Raw genomic sequence first — 17,574 nt, forward strand, 5'->3', positions numbered from 1 at the left:
GACCGGATTCTAGGAATCCCAATTTCCGGCGATACGCCGCCCATAGTTCCGGTCGTGTTCCCCCTTTCAGCCACCTCTTGATCTGCTTCTCCCCAAAAACACAACTGAAAATCTGTTTCTGGGAATATTATTTTAAAAATAATTCAAAAATATTATTTTAATTCTAAAAATCAATTTAAATTCAAATATTAATTTAGTTAATTATTTTTAATAATTAACTAAATTACTTTAAATTTAGAAAATATTTTCTTTTATTATTTTTAAAAATCTAAATTTGATTTATTTATTTTAATTAATTGTTACGACCGATATCTTCGTGTAATATTATTTGTGGATTTGGTATAATATTAAAGTCGAATGAAAATATATTCAATGATTGTACGTTTGTGTGAGTGAAAATTTCTGCATTATAAATTTGCTTTATGTAGTATATGATTTTTCAAAGCAAGAGTTTATTTAATTTCTTTATTTTTGATTTATAAGGAATATTCTAAGCCTTGGAAAAATTTTCTTTTAAAAGGTATTTTGTTCACAAATTTTGAAAATGATTTTATAAAGTCTCTAAAAATCCAAGTTATTTTATGGTATAAATTTTATAATTTTTGAACTTGTATTTTATTTTATAAAAATAAATCATTATAAATTTTAATTGTCATATTTAGCAAATTACAAAAAAGCCCTTGCATGCAAACCACCCTCTCATTCTTTTCAAGGACAAAGAGGACAATTCCAACCCCACTAACTCTTATTTCTCTAGCCAATTTCCTTCTTTACCCTTGCATGCAAAATGCACCAAGTATAAGTGGAGGGATAGACTTGTCAATTCTCCTTTCCACTCAAATTTTGTCAAATCAAATACCATAAAAACAAGCAAATGTCATGATCATTCTCATACTCCACCCACACCTCACTCTCTCCTCCCTCCTTTCTCCCTCCTCTCGGCTATCCCCTCTCACTCTCGGCTAAAAGCCGAAACCCCCCTCCCCATTTTTTTCTTCAATCCTCAACCAAGTTTCACTCTTTACACAAGTAAATGTTACTTCCCATACCATGATCACTCATATTTCAAAGAGTTTTGAGTAGAAAGTTTAAGTTTAAAGGTTGCATGTAAAAGTTTTAGTGAAACTCAAAATACAACCTTGATTCTTGTGAGTTTAGGGTTGTTTTTGAGAGGACTACAAGGAATGGATAAGTGCCAAGTCTTGAGAAGGAAACTCTTGATGATTAAGTGGCCATTCCCATCCATTTCATTCGGCCATGACCATATGGGAGCCGAATGAATGGTCCTTGAGATCATTCTTGTTGTTTTGCTCAAATTTTGCATATTTATGTGATAATGACTTGAATTTTATGGTGAAAATTTGATAAAACTCCTTGCATGCTAAGTGATCATCTAGGTATAGCTTATGCTAGGCTTGCATGTCAATTTTATGATAGAACATATGTAGAAAATGTGTTGTTTTGGATTGAAAAACCCGAAGACATGCATGCATGTGGATTTCTATTAGAATGTTGTAAGATTTTGATCATTTGGAAAGATTTTGTTAGTGAGCCTTAATTTCAGTAGGAATAATGTGTTAATATTGATTTATGCTTCTTGTTGCATGGTAATAATTCGTGGTTATCTTTTATAAAATGCATATCTTATGGTTTCAAAAACTTAATGATTGGTAAGTTGAGAAATGTGATCTCTTTTGTTTTGCCATAATTGTACCTTAGGTAAGGATGATCTCACCCAAGGTTATTTTGAGAATAAGGGAGTTAATTCAGTAGAATACCATGTATAAGTCTTGGTTTAAGTATTGAGTTGTTGTTAGTTGAGTTTGTCAAGTCAAAACCTTGGAAAATGAGAGTTATAGTTTCTGCAGAAAATCAGTTTAGTACCCTGAGGTTTAGAGTGAGTTTTGGCCATGTCATTGATGTGCACTTTGAGGCCCAAGCCACCATAAGTTAGTATTGGGAGTATATAAAAGGTTTTAGGAGTTGGTTGGAGGTTTGCATGTCTTTTGGTTAGGTGCACAAGTAGAATAACAAAATCTGTCCAGCAGGGGACAGTTTTGTTACAACTTAGAAATAGGAAGATTTGACCATGTCATGGGTAGGCCCTCATTAGGCCCTATTGGGCCTTAGTTAGAGGGAGTGTCATAGAAGTTTTTCCAACCATAGTTCATAGGATATGAGTTAGAACCATGTGTCACAAGTTAATTCAAATCAGGGCGTTTTCTGCCCAGAAAAACAGCGGAACCTTGGACTTTTAGCTTAGGCCCAAGAAGGCCCAAGCCAGGCCCTTGAGCCACATCAAGTTTTTGAGATGCCCTTAGGTCAGGAGAGCTTTGTGTAAAAGTTTTGAAGGAAAACTTGTAGTTTAAGAGTGTCTAATGCACTGAAGAAACCATAGTTGTCATCCAGAAATTTGCACCAGTGAGTGCTTTCACTTATCACATAGTTTTAGAACACTTAGAGGTGAGTATTAGGTCGACCACCATAGTTGTAACATGGTATAAGGTCAATAGAGCTAAAGACACAAGTGAGGGTCAATAGATTTTGGATAATTTAGGAAAGGCACATCGAGTTAGGAAGCCAAAATTAGAAGACCTTGTCTAGTTTAGCGACCAATTGACTTAAGTGGTGAGTCGAGATCATCCAAGCCTAGTGTTGCATTATGGTATATATGGTGCTATTTGGTGTTAATATATGATATGTGAATATGTGGCTATGTTTGTACTTTTGTATTTTAAAAGTGAATATAAAATTAAGTGCGTATAGGCCTAAGTGCCATCCGTGTTTAATTTCAAGTTGTAAATAGGTTAAGATGGTAAGAATATATTATAATGAGGATTATTATTATTATGTAGGATCTCGAGACGAGGGAAAACTTGCCATAAAGGTCGAGTGAAGCTCCAGTTGCTCCTACCAGTCAGACCAGACCAGCCTTTCTCAAGGCAAGTGATTCAACTTGACCTTCGTATTTACTGCTAATAGTTCATACATTGCTACAACTATCCTGTGTCATTTGATATATTAAATCAAGTGTATCTTATGTTTATGTTTGAATTATATAGAGATGCCATGAACCCTCGAGTACGTATTACAAGTAGTTCAAAAGTCTTTTCATGATAGTTGAATGCCATGATAAAATAAAGAGTTGTTATAATACTTGATTGATCCTCTTGATTAACATGCTAATGATTCCTAAGTATTAATATCTCACCCTGAAACTTGAACCCCTATAGAACCTTACCTTGAACTCTGATAATCAGATACTTACCAACGTGATTCCTCATTGATTGATACCTTCTTTCTTATCCTAAAGCTTGACAATTCTGATATATCCTGAGTTAAAGATCATTTCTGCATACCCTAATACCCTTAGTATTCATGAAGCCTACCTTCTTGATGATCCAGCACTTGAACCTTGATGAGAAAACATTGCTTAAAGCCCAATTTAGCATTACCCTTTTATAATATCCAATAGCCTCACTGAATTCCCTTGTCTAAATCTTTCAGATATGAAAACCATTCAGTTACTTTAATAGAGTATAGTTTTGTGAATCATGGCCCTGAGATTTAGTACCATATTTCCCGTGTTTCGAGTTGATCTATATTCCCTTAATAAAAATGTTTACTGTTAAAAGAGATTTTGTTATAATTCGGCATCAGTTTTTGAAATAAATAAAATGTGGGTTTTCAGTCCCAAAGGGGGATAAATGTTTTCCTTGAATAGTGGATCTGGACTGAGACGCGAGTCCTTTCCACACTTATATTAGGATTAAAAGTTGCCTAGGGATTCCCTTTAATGTATTAGAACCCAGCGAGGTTCGGGATTACTTCGCGGCTGATCACCGGCTGTAATCCGTAGCGTCATAAAATGATTTTGATTAAGACATGATTTTAAAATTGTTTTGATACAAGCAAAATGATGCCATCTCATATAGTTTTATCTCTCGTTACCATTGGTTATGTCTTTCCATTGTCATTCTTTAATGTATATCTCGATTTATGTTTTGTGTCGTACTGTTATCACTTGTTGAGCATTTGGCTCACTCATTGCTTTACCCTGATATTACAGCTAGCAGCTATGGTTAGATTCAAGCAGACTGCCCGTAAGACCTGTGATGCTGATGCTTATGTTCGAGCTCAGGTAGAATAAGTGATAGTAGTTTGTGTGAGGACTCGGTATTCAAAATCAGATGTAATAGTTGGTAGTGTTGGGCTGTTCCAAACCCTAAACTGTAAGATCTTGGATTTGGTTGTGTTATCTCTTTTAAAATTTTGCAATAGCTATATTTAATTTGTTGTTTAAGTTGGTGGCGTGACAGGTTTTGGTATCAGAGCTACGGTTTAGAGTCCCTGGACAGCCCAAATAGGTTATAGGATATGTGTGTAGGTTATAGATATTATGCGAGAGAGTAGGTTAAGTAAATTATTATTAATACTCCTCTTATTGGTTGTCAGCAAAGGGCGCATTCCTTATCATCCTCTGGGTCGGACGACACTATTGCTTTCTCCGTGTTTGCTGAGTTGAGGCGCGAGTTCGACATGCTTCAGGGCAAGTACGACCGACTGATAGACCGACTGAAGAATGTGTATCCGGACAGCCGAAACTACGAAGGGAAGCCCAAGAAGCAGATGACTGCGAGACTTGAGACCTTGGTTCAGTATGTCAACACTAAGCTTGAGGAGATGCCAGTGCACCGGGACCGCACCAGCCAGTATGTCATTCAGATGGTGGCAGATGAGCTCCAGAGCATTGTGAAGACGCTTCGAGAGGAAAAGACTACCAAGCCCCATTTAGATGGAGTGGAGCCTTAGTTCTTTCCATTTACCTTTCATGTTGTTGTACTATCAGACTCTATGGAATCCCCAGTTGTTTCCGTTGTTTCCTTTAAATAAGCCTGTTATTCCTAGAATCAGACTTTGTCCCAATCCTATGTATTGTGACCTTTAAAATTTCAATAATTATGTTCTATTGTTCCATTTGCTCTCAACTGTTATTTTACGTTTTTATATGCATCATCATATCTGCTTAATTTGGAAACTTGACCCCATATGTAAATAAGAATGCCATGCGATACCCTCGAATCATTTTATCATTCATATATGTTTTGACACAACTCTTATTTCAGGATCATGCCTCCCAAAAAGAAGAACCCAACAACCACATCCACCACAGACCCAAACATTCTTCGATTACTGGAAACTTTGCAACAACAAACCAATGTTATAGCTCAACAACAACTAACTTTTCAACAACGAATTGAAAACCAAGATAACCGTGAGCCACACCAACCACCTGAACCACCAGTACCACCTAGAAAAATTGTCACTTTCAAGGCTTTTCAGAATGTGAATCCACCTGCATTTCATGATACCACTGATCCAGTGATAGCTAACACATGGATCAAGGAGATGGAAAGGGCTTTTGAGTTGGTACAGTTAGGAGACGATCAGAAGGCGCCGTATGCTACTTACTTCTAGAAGGGAGAAGTCATCTATTGGTGGGAATCAGTAAAAGCTATGGAAGTCACTCAGCAGGTTTCTTGGGAGAGATTTAAGAAGTTATTTCTGGACAAGTATTACCCTAAGTACATACAGAATCAGATGGAGCTAAAATTTCTTGAGTTGAAGCAAGGGAACATGACGGTATTGGAGTATGAGAAGAAGTTCACTGAGTTGTCAAGATTTGTGACAAAGTATACCAGCATTGAGGAAGAAAAAGCAAAGAAATTTCAGCAAGGATTGGAGCCTTGGATCAGAGATAGGGTGGCTATGTTTAAGCTTAAAACTTATGCGGGAGTAGTACAGAAAGCTGCTCTGATTGAGAATAATGGGATGCAGTCAAGGAAAGAGAGGGATAACAAGAAAAGTGTAATAACCCCAATTTTTGGAAAATTTTTGAAACCCTTATGAATAGTGTTTTTGCTGAATGAGAAAACTTTCATGCCACACTAGGTAGGGGTTCTTTTATGGATATTCTGAGATTTTATTGGCACTCTAGATGGTATATAAGTGTATGTAAAGATCGTCAGAATCCAATTTCGAACACTTTGATTTTTCCCGGAAATCCACTAGATACAGAAAGAATTGAGTATAAGGTAACAGGATAAAAAGGATTTAAATAAAAGGATTTAAATAAAAGGATTATAAGAAAGGATCATAAAAGGATTATAATGTATTGAGAAAGGTTAAGGAAACCCAAGTAATAAGATCTCGGGTATGATCCCTCAAACGAGAACGAAAGTTAAGCGAACCGTATAACAGATCAGCGGTCATTAGGCAAACAATTAGAAGCTAATCAAAGAGATTAGAGGGGATGATGTCATCCAACCAATGAGAAGAGGGCAAGAAAGGGATGATGACATAGCAATATGACATAAGCATGACATAAGGGGAAGGAGGTGTGGTTGGTTTTTAGCCACACAATTTTCAAGGTTAATAAGGTAATTAACCAAAATCAAATCAAAAACAACCAACCAAAACAAATCAAGCAAAACACAAAAAACATTTCATCTTCTTCATCTTGCTCTCGGCCTTTCATCTTTTCCAAGGATAGAAAAATCAAAATCCTAGCTCCAAGCATTGTTAAATCACAAGGTAATTATCTAAGGTTCCTTGTACATAGATATGGATATCCTATAAGTTTAAGCTTCTAATTTCTTCACAATCTCTTCCAATAAATCAAGGAAGAAGATGGTGAATAGTAACCTTCAAGAAATAACTTTGGTTTTCTTGATTTTTTATGAAAGTTCAAGGTAGCTTAAGCATAGATCAAGGCTTCTTTAGGCTTCCTAGCTACTCACATCACTTCAAGGAAGGTATATCATCTCCAAACCCTAGCTTTACATTTATATTAGAATGATTTTGGTTGTTATGGTAATAAAGTAGCTTAATACTTGTTGGTTTAAAGTTTGGGTTGGAATGGTGGTGAATGGAGTGTTGAAATCTTATGGTTTGGTTAAAGGATTTAAGTATAGTTAAATTCAAGTTTAAGAATAAGTATATTGTTAATATTGAGTTGATTGGGGCTGTTGTAGTGTAATGGATGGACTTTGGTTGTATGAATTGATTGGTAGTTGGATTGATGTGAATTGGAGTGTTATAAATTTGGGAAATCGCGTAAACATAGCCGTCGTAATGCCCGATTTACCGTAGACTGTTTTTGTTCTTAACATCAGAACCCTTGAACTCTCTGTTAGGTTTTTACCATTGCCATGTTTAGATAGTTCATGTTACGAGCTTCGTTTTGATATGTGGTTCGTTTGATTCCGATGTACGGTTTAGGAGAAACGGACATTTTAAGTAACGACGTTTCGCGAACAAAACATTACCCCTCGCCTTACATTGAAACATAGGTTAAAGACCTAAAAATGGTTAATTGGTGTATGAAACAATTATGTTAAGTGTGTTAGGCAGTTGGTAAGACACTCGCGAAGGAATCGCCTTAAAACTCGTAATGGTTAAATTATTAAAAATGGTGGAGCCGAGGGTACTCGAGTGACTTAAGAGAATCAGTAAGCGCAAAACGAGCGTTAGAGTCTGAGTTGGTTAGAGTATAGATTTACAAGTGACTTTGGTTTAATTCCAACTTACTTGTTGCTTATAGGTTACCAGACTCGTCCCGAGCCATTCGTAACCCCCAGTCTCTCAAGCAAGTTTTCTACCCGTTATACTGTTGCTGTGATGTATATATGTATATGCATTATCTTGTGATAGATGCATGTTGGTTAATTAGCAAATTTTGCGATATATTGAAGCATGCTGATATGGTATATATGCATGCCTGTTTCGTATTCTTGCCATATATCTGTTGGTTCAGTTGATAATACCTATGCTAGAGAATAGCGGTAATTTGCATATACCCTTAGTATAGGGACCCAAAGGTGAAAACATTTTCTAAAACCGGGAGTCGAGGATCCCGAGTAGATTTTATATATATATATTTATATATATGGTTATAGTTTTCAAAACTATTAATCGAATAAGGTTTATTCGATAACTTTATATTATTTAATGAATATTATTTCGAATATTCATTCGAGGGCTTATGACTCGGCTTATTTATTTATTGAATATTATTTCGAATATTCATTCGAGGGCTTATGACTCAGCTTATTTATTTATTGAATATTATTTCGAATATTCATTCGAGGACTTATGACTCAGCTTATTTTATTTATTGAATATTATTTGAATATTCATTTGAGGATCTATGACTCCGATTATTTGCTGAGATATATTCTTTATTTATTAAAGAATAAGGTGTCGATAATCAAACTTACTTTTGATTATTCAAATAAAGATAGTACTTTCGTATAAGTATATCTTTGGTTATTTAATATTCATTTCAAGTATAAGTTTTAAAACTTCTACTTCAATTATTTTTATAAAGATTATTCTTTATGGGAATATTATTTAAATAATAATATTCAGATATTTTCTAATATTGGGACTGATTTATTTTGTTAAATCAGCATCACTCCAAACATTCTTAAAAATGTTTTGCGAGTCTTCAAAATGATTTTTAAAAGTTAGAGCGGATCCCAAAACTCATTTTTATATTTAAGATCTCCTTTCGAAGGGGATTTAAATACTCGCTCAAAACCTGAGGGATCCGGCTCTGTGGTGTGTTTTATATTCGCAACAAGGTTGCTGTTTTGATAAATGAATTGATTACTTACCCAACACTCGGGAAGTAAAATTCTTGGAACAAGTTAATCCATTAACAGGCATCGCTGGGAAATATCGGTGAGTTCTCCTTTCCAACAATACGACTTCTTGGTGGAGCCGTATCAACAAGTTTCTACTTGGGAAAGGGGGAACGAGCTTTACGTTTCAGAGTCATGGATTTCATCTGAACTAGGAGTGGCGTAAGTGGTCGAGTGGCGCCGGCCCAGCCTTATTATATTGGCCCAAATGGCCTGGAAGTTCCGCTAAGGCGGTCCATTCCTTAGGAGTTCAGTGTTCGGTTGACAAGTAAATCCGACAGGTTCTCCTCTACATGTAGAAAATGGTGGGGTTGCACTACTACGACTGATCATCGTAAGTGGTCTTCCTGGCGCGGCAAACTCCCGTAATGAGTTCATCATCCAATTGGATATTTCTGCAACACTACCCAGAGCACTTCGATAGAAAGGCTACGGTTGGGCGATTGTTGAGTGTTGGCAGGGTCAAGTTTTCAAAATGATGTTTGCATCAAATGAAGTATCTCGTAACTTCATTTTATTTTGATGATATTTTAAAGATTTAATCTATTCAAATCTGGTCTTGTAGTCTCATCTATGTGATGAACTTTTGAAACTAATTATAACTTGAACGGTGGTAGTTCAAGTAGTATTTGGAAAAGATATAAGTATATTGGAGTATCTTGTAACTTCATCTTTTAAACTTATATCTAGTAAATGATTATCTTATGCATGACAAAGATTTTCAGAAAAACGTTGAGACAAGGTTAGATATATGAGATCACCTTGCAACGATATTTTTATACAGTTATAACTGGAACTCTGTGTATATTATGCATGGAAGAGGACTTCCAAGATTTTGAAAAGTATATATGTATATATACTGAATATTTTGCGACTTCATCGCATTAAGATATCAACTTGGTTCATTTCTTTTGACCAAGACTTTCATGAGTACTATGAGAAGGCTCATATATTGTAATATTATACATATTATTTTGGTGGGCTTGCTGCTCACCCTTGCTTTCTTCTTTCATCACACAACATCAGATAGACAAGATGAACAGGACCAAGCTCCCAATTCGCGAGCGGATAGGAAACGTTCCGCAGTTTCCTATAGGCGTTGATGTCGCTGTAGCTGAGGTAGGAACTACCAATAGGCTAGGCTTTCAACTTTTGATGTACCAGACTTATGTATATTATGAATTGTAATAATGGCAAAGAAATGTAAATTTATTCAGAAACCTTTTAAGGTGTATTGGCAATAATTGTGGAATAAAGACTTGTGATTATTTTTGGATATTCATCTCTGAGACTATAACTTGTGGTGTGTGTGTTTATTGTGGGGTCACAGTACAGAGTAGTTGATTATTATTAAGATTGGGTGTTATTAAGGGAAATGGAACTCGTGACACCCCGATTTGGGGGTGTTACAGAAATGGTATCAGAGCTAAGCGTTATAAACCTCAGAGATGATGTGACGTTAAGATAATAAGTTCACTAAGATAATAAGAACTCTTGCCAAGTTCATAGTCGGGCTACCTAACGTAGTACTGACAGTTAAAACCCTTATGGGAACCCTTATAAATATCGTGATAGAAGCGTAGTTCGTTATCGTATATGTAGCGGGACTCCGAACCCTGAGGTTGAGGAGCAACAACGCGATGATGTTTTATTACTATTGGAGATCATTGTGGATCCGATAGGCCCTAATGAGGACCGGATGATGTTCATATTGAGGATGTAGCGGTTGAGGATGTTTCCTAGAAGGGATTGTTGTGAGAGGATCCGTGGAGGATCCTGACAAGAATGAATAAAACTGAGGAATTGATGACCATGGTTAGGGCGACTACCAGAGGTAGGATTGGCCGGTCACTACCGGAGGTTCGTTCAAGTTTGTAAAGATAGTAGCCCCTTTAACGCGGCTTACTCGTAAGACTGAGAAGTTTGAATGACAGAGAAATGCGAGAACAGCTTTCAAGAACTGAAGCAAAGGTTGGTGATGGCCCCTATGTTGGCGTTGCCGGATGGAAAAAGGAATTTTGTGATTTGTATGACGCTTCGCATAAGGAATTAGGGTGCTCTTATACAGCACAACAAGGTAATCGCGTACGCGTCAAGACAATTAAGGGAATATAAAATTCGATATCCCCACCCATGAGCTTGGGCTCGTGGCAATAGTTTTGCCCTAAAGATTGGAGGCACTACTTGTATGGAGAGAAGTGCGAGATTTACCTAAGCCATAAGTGCTCTAGTACATTTTCCGTAGAAAGAGCTCAACATACGCCGAGAGGCGGTTAGAGCTAATCAAGAATTATGATGGAGATTCTTTATCATTCGGGGAAAGCCAATGTGGTGGCTGATGCCCTTAGTAAAAAGGAGAGACTCAAGATATAATGTCTTTGGGAGAGTTTATAAGAGATTTTGAGAAATGGAAATAGAAGTGAAGGTAACCGGAGCCGGTACCGAAAAGCTGTTTGAGATTGCAATACAGCCGAATTATTGGAAAAGAACATATTGTGCCAGAAAAAGTGATGAATGAAGGCAGAGCCAACAAATAGATAAGATTAATACCGAGAAAGATGATAAGGGAATAATGAGGTATTCCTACAGAATTTGGGTTCCAAAAGTTCAAGAGCTTAAGGATGAGAACTTAGATGAGAGCCATAGTTTGAGGAATAAGATTTAGGGCAAACCCTGAATGTGATAGTCAGGGAGGTTGCCATCAAGAAAGAAAGAACCCATAATAGTGGAAAACAAGGTTTTTAATGTATAAGATAACCCCGATTATGGGAGAAGGTTGAAACATTTCATACTAAGGAAACAGAAAGTCGAGTAAGGAAAGGAGACCCGAGACGGTACTCCTATACAATTTATGGACCTGTCTAGACAGAACTTAGACTATTATCCCCAACCACCACCTTGAGGAAACAATGCGGTAGGAAATTCTTTCAGGACCTTTAAGTCTCTAAGCTCTCAGAGTTCCAAGGAACAGGTTGACCTAGTCGAGGCAAGAGCCTGGCTAAAGGAAATAGAGGAATCATTTGAGATTCTAATGATTGACGAATCACAAAAGACTGTTTTTGTCACTTACCCTCCTAAGAGAGAGACCACCCGCTGGTGAAAGGCCAAGGAAGGCACGAGCAAGAGATTATAATAAACTGATTTAAGTTCAGTCAATTGTTTTCGGGAAAGTAATTCCCAAGATGGAGATAGTGTAAAAGCTTTGAGCTAGAACAAACGCGACGAGTATGATGAATTATGAATCTAAGTTGTAAAAGTTATCAAGATTCGTTCTGAGGACACGAATCCAGAATGACGGGATGTTTGAAATCAATGCTTATGTTGTGTTGGTTCATGAAATAATGATAAGAGAAAGGAAAATAAAAAGAAACTGAAGTGGAAAGGAATATAAAGGCAATAGAGTTTGAGGAATGATAAGGAGTTGGGTATGAGGAAACCCTAAAGACTCGTAGCAATAGAAATAGAAAAGTATGTAATCGTCAGGATGAGGGTGATTCACCATGAGTTAAATTGATGGTTGAAGGCATAAGAGATACATATATTTTATCCCCTGTAAGTTGGGAGGATTCGAGGAAACCTTGAGATAGTTCGAAGGATAAATATGAGACGCGGATAGACTGAGGAGACAAGGAAGTAAGAAATTAGGAAAATTGGATGAAGGAAGTGACCTTCAAGAATGTGAAGTGTAAGACCGGTGGCTTGATACCCAGAAAGGGAGACGCCAGGTATGAAAGATATCCCAACATTGAGATGACTGTTGAGATAAACAACAAAAGTAAATAAGGAATTATTAAGAAGAAGTTCACGTTGAACACGACCAATATCTTCCAGAACATCCTGTTATCATTACCAAATCAGGAAAAAAGCGGATAACCATTTTATCTTTTGGAGGCCATATGATTGACCTCATTGAATAGATGTATTGTGAAATTAGGTATATACTATCGAGGTGGAATGATTGAATAAGATACCCTTATCAGGGATATATGACTTGATTTATCCATGGAAGGATGCATGTACCTTTTTAAAGGTGGAATTAAGGATAGAACATCGGTAACTTAAAATGAATCCTAGGGGAATGCATAAAGGTTGGCATTTCACCCTTAATAGGGATAGTATGAGTTTTGACAGTATGAATTGGAAAGGATTAAGGTAATAACCTTTAAGATCAGTGGAGAAATTTTTCAGAAGTATATAGACAATGATTCTGTATTAGTAAATGGTATTTTGATATGCCCTGTATCTAGGGAATACAGGAGGAACGATTCAAGGATAACCTTAGAGGTTTTACAAGGAGAAAGGTAATATTCAAAATTCTCAAGAATAGAAATGTTGATAAAGGAAATATGACGTAATTATAATGATGCCAAGTGGGGCACGTGTTAAACCACGAGAAGTATGGATCGAACCAGTAATGGTCGAAATTGTTCAGGGCAATTAGGACTAAGATAAAAGATGTTCTAATATGATTGAGAGTCAGTCATGACAGTGATTAACCTCTAAAGACTGAGGCAATAACTTATGGAAAAATGGTGATATTTTTTTTACTCATCAGATTTTAAGGAAAACATCTTCACATAAGCAGTGATTGAAATGAGGTAGAAAATTTATTTGGAGGTGGTTAAAATGACATTGACTGTAAGGAAATTTTACTATCAGGAAAGGCCAAAGAGGTGGCCGACACTTTAAAGGTAAGAGGATAATTATAGGCGCTTGTGCCAAAGGAATACAGTGATGATGGTTAAAGCTATGCAGGTTGTATTATGGTTTGGAAGATTGACATTCCTTCTGATGACTGTGCAATACCCAACCGTAATAGTAGTTGGTAAAGGTTTAATTCGTGTAATCGCCATGAGCGGGCTATCTATCTCAGAAGAACTATCTTGAGATAATCCAGGACCATGTTTCAAAAAGGACTAAACGAACCTTTGAGTTAAGTCTTCTATTGAAGGCATACGATTAAGAATGGTATTAACCTGCTATCGTTGCTTTGATGAAACTCTTCTGCAATTTTATCTACTTCATGTCATGAAAGTACGTCAAGTTCAGGAGTGTTCTTCATGAATCATGAACGGTGATTATGTTACCTCCTTAGAAGAATAGATACGAGATGTATGGACTCCGTATGGTTAGCTATTAAGACTTCATGGAAAATGAATGACTACAGTAGGTCAGTGGTGGACCATAGTAAGGCAGCAATGATTCTGCGAGTAATGAGCTGATTACAACCGTGAGAGTTGTATTGGAATGGGTGTTGAGATTGAGTACCACTAATCGGGTCGTGGTAGTGTATAAGTTATCATTGATAGACTAATTAAGTAGAGTATCTACCTATTGAATATTTATTCTTTCTTATCAATAGAGAGTCGTATTATTATACGAGGAAGGTTGCGGTGCAAGCATAGAATTCTAGTAACGATGATGTCTAGAATGAGATCCCAGATTCGATTTTCGATATCGAGGGAGTTTCAAAGGTGATTGTGTATAAGCTCGAGGAAGAGCATGGGTCCATAGAATGATGGACGGAATAGCAAAAATATTTAGCATGTGAAATGCGATGCTAATACTTGATGTTGATATAATATACACATATGTTTTGTTCTCCTATGACAAACCTCTATAGTTCAGAGGTAGGTTCCAAGCCAGATATTTGTGGCAGTATATTTTTTTTCATATACAATTCTCTTCAATTCGTTCTTTTCTCTTCTTTTCATTTCATGTAAGCTGAGAAGAACAACCCTTCCAGAAGGGGAGGTATTGCCGAATGACTATCTATCTGTGTGATAGAAGCCTAGTAGGATACCACTATGTTTAATTGCTTGTCAAGTACTAAAGGCTGGCCACCTTCTGTACTAACTATGCGATATAACAAGTGTTCATGATCATAGTGATCTCTCAATAAATTCTTTTACTTCTATAGATGATCAAGCTTTCAAATAGAAGCAGCTGAAAGGAGTAGTATATTGGGGTATTCGGAATGGAAACACATTCGTGATACTAAGGTTGACGTTATTAAAAGGTTATAGAACGCTAACGAGCAAAAGTATAACCAGTATATTTGGACGGAAGGTAGTAGCTTACGAACTGGAAAAGAAGGGTATTGAGAAGCAAAAGCTCTAATGCTAAAGCTATATGAGAGTCTGTGCAATAGACTTGAAAGAATTTGGAATGATCACTTAACGGATTGAGTTTTCTTACGATAGATCATATGTCAGTATCGAGGTATCGCCTTATGAGATCCTTGAGGGAAGACAATGTCGATCTCCCTTATGTTAGGATGAAGTTGTAGAGCGCAAGATGCTCGGACCAGCAGTGTCCAAAGGACCAAGGATATAATAGATTTCAGAGGACGGCTGGTAGTAGCCCAAGATGGAATAAGTATGTTGATTTGACACGAAAGGACAAAGAATAGGAAATAGGGGACCTAGTAATGTTAAGGTATCCCTTGGAAAGGATGATGAGGTTCGGAAAGAAAGGAAAGCTAAGTCCCAAATTTTGGACCCTTGGATATTAAGACGTATTGGGAAGTTAGCATATGAGCTAGCCCTACCCCGAACATGTAGCAAGTCATAACGTGTTCCACGTATCAATGTTAAGGAAGTGTAATTCGGATGCCAGATAAATAGGGGCATATGAGCATAGACATGCAACCAGACGTAACCTATATGGAGCAACCAGGAAGGGTTATAGATGAAAAGGAACAAGTGCTTAGGAGAAGGGTTATCAAACTAGGCAGAGTTTGGTGGTAGGACCACAATGTGGGAAAATTTACTCGAGAGTTAGAAAGTGCAATGCTAAGGAGTATCCCTATTCATTTCTATCTGATTCCGGGACGGAATCCTTTTAAGGAGGGGAGACTGTAATAACCCCAATTTTTGGAAATTTTGAAACCCTTATGAATAGTGTTTTGCTGAATGAGAAAACTTTTCATGCCACACTAGTAGGGGTTCTTTATGGATATTCTGAGATTTTATTGTACTCTATATGGTATATAAGTGTATGTAAAGATCGTCAGAATCCAATTCCGAACACTTTGATTTTTCCCGGAAATCCACTAGATACGAAAGAATTGAGTATAAGGTAACAGGATAAAAAGGATTTAAATTAAAGGATTATAAGAAGGATCATAAAAGGATATAATGTATTGAGAAAGGTTAAGGAAACCCAAGTAATAAGATCCCGGGTATGATCCCTCAAACGATAAACGAGAACGAAAGTTAAGCGAACCGTATAACAGATCAGCGGTCATTAGGCAAACAATTAGAAGCTAATCAAAGATTAGAGGGGATGATGTCATCCAACCAATGAGAAGAGGGCAAGAAAGGGATGATGACATAGCAATGACATAAGCATGACATAAGGGGAAGGAGGTGTGGTTGGTTTTAGCCACACAATTTCAAGGTTAATAAGGTAATTAACCAAAATCAAATCAAAAACAACCAACCAAAACAAATCAAAGCAAAACACAAAAACATTTCATCTTCTTCATCTTGCTCTCGGCCTTTCATCTTTTCCAAGGATAGAAAAATCAAAATCCTAGCTCCAAGCATTGTTAAATCACAAGGTAATTATCTAAGGTTCCTTGTACATAGATATGGATATCCTATAAGTTTAAGCTTCTAATTTCTTCACAATCTCTTCCAATAAATCAAGGAAGAAGATGGTGAATAGTAACCTTCAAGAAATAACTTTGGTTTTCTTGATTTTTTATGAAAGTTCAAGGTAGCTTAAGCATAGATCAAGGCTTCTTTAGGCTTCCTAGCTACTCACATCACTTCAAGGAAGGTATATCATCTCCAAACCCTAGCTTTACATTGTATATTAGAATGATTTTGGTTGTTATGGTAATAAGTAGCTTAATGCTTGTTGGTTTAAAGTTTGGGTTAGAATGGTGGTGAATGGAGTGTTGAAATCTTATGGTTTGGTTAAAAGATTTAAGTATAGTTAAATTCAAGTTTAAGAATAAGTATAATTGTTAATATTGAGTTGATTGGGGCTGTTGTAGTGTAATATGGATGGACTTTGGTTGTATGAATTGATTGGTAGTTGGATTGATGTGAATTGGAGTGTTATAAATTTGGGAAATCGCGTAAACATAGCCGTCGTAATGCCCGATTTACGGTAGACTGTTTTTGTTCTTAACATCAGACCCTTGAACTCTCTGTTAGGTTTTTACCATTGCTATGTTTATAGTTCATGTTACGAGCTTCGTTTTGATATGTGGTTCGTTTGATTCCGATGTACGGTTTAGGAGAAACGGCCATTTTAAGTAACGACGTTTCGCGAACAAAACATTACCCCTCGCCTTAAATTGAAACATAGGTTAAAGACCTAAAAAGGGTTAATTGGTTTATGAAACAATTATGTTAAGTGTGTTAGGCAGTTGGTAAGACACTCGCGAAGGAATCGCCTTAAAACTCGTAATGGTTAAATTATTAAAAATGGTGGAGCCGAGGGTACTCGAGTGACTTAAGAGAATCAGTAAGCGCAAAATGAGCGTTAGAGTCGGAGTTGGTTAGAGTATAGATTTACAAGTGACTTTGGTTTAATTCCAACTTACGTGTTGCTTATAGGTTACCAGACTCGTCCCGAGCCATTCGTAACCCCCAGTCGCTCAGGCAAGTTTTCTACCCGTTATACTGTTGTTGTGATGTATATATGTATATGCATTATCTTGTGATAGATGCATGTTGGTTAATTAGCAAATTTTGCGATATATTGAAGCATGCTGATATGGTATATATATGCATGTCTGTTTCGTATTCTTGCCATATATATCTGTTGGTTCAGTTGATAATACCTATGCTAGAGAATAGCGGTAATTTGCATATACCCTTAGTATAGGGACCCAAAGGTGAAAACATTTTTA

The sequence above is a fragment of the Apium graveolens genome, chromosome 4 (genome assembly GCF_009905375.1).
Source record: "Apium graveolens cultivar Ventura chromosome 4, ASM990537v1, whole genome shotgun sequence".
Classification (NCBI taxonomy): domain Eukaryota; kingdom Viridiplantae; phylum Streptophyta; class Magnoliopsida; order Apiales; family Apiaceae; genus Apium; species Apium graveolens.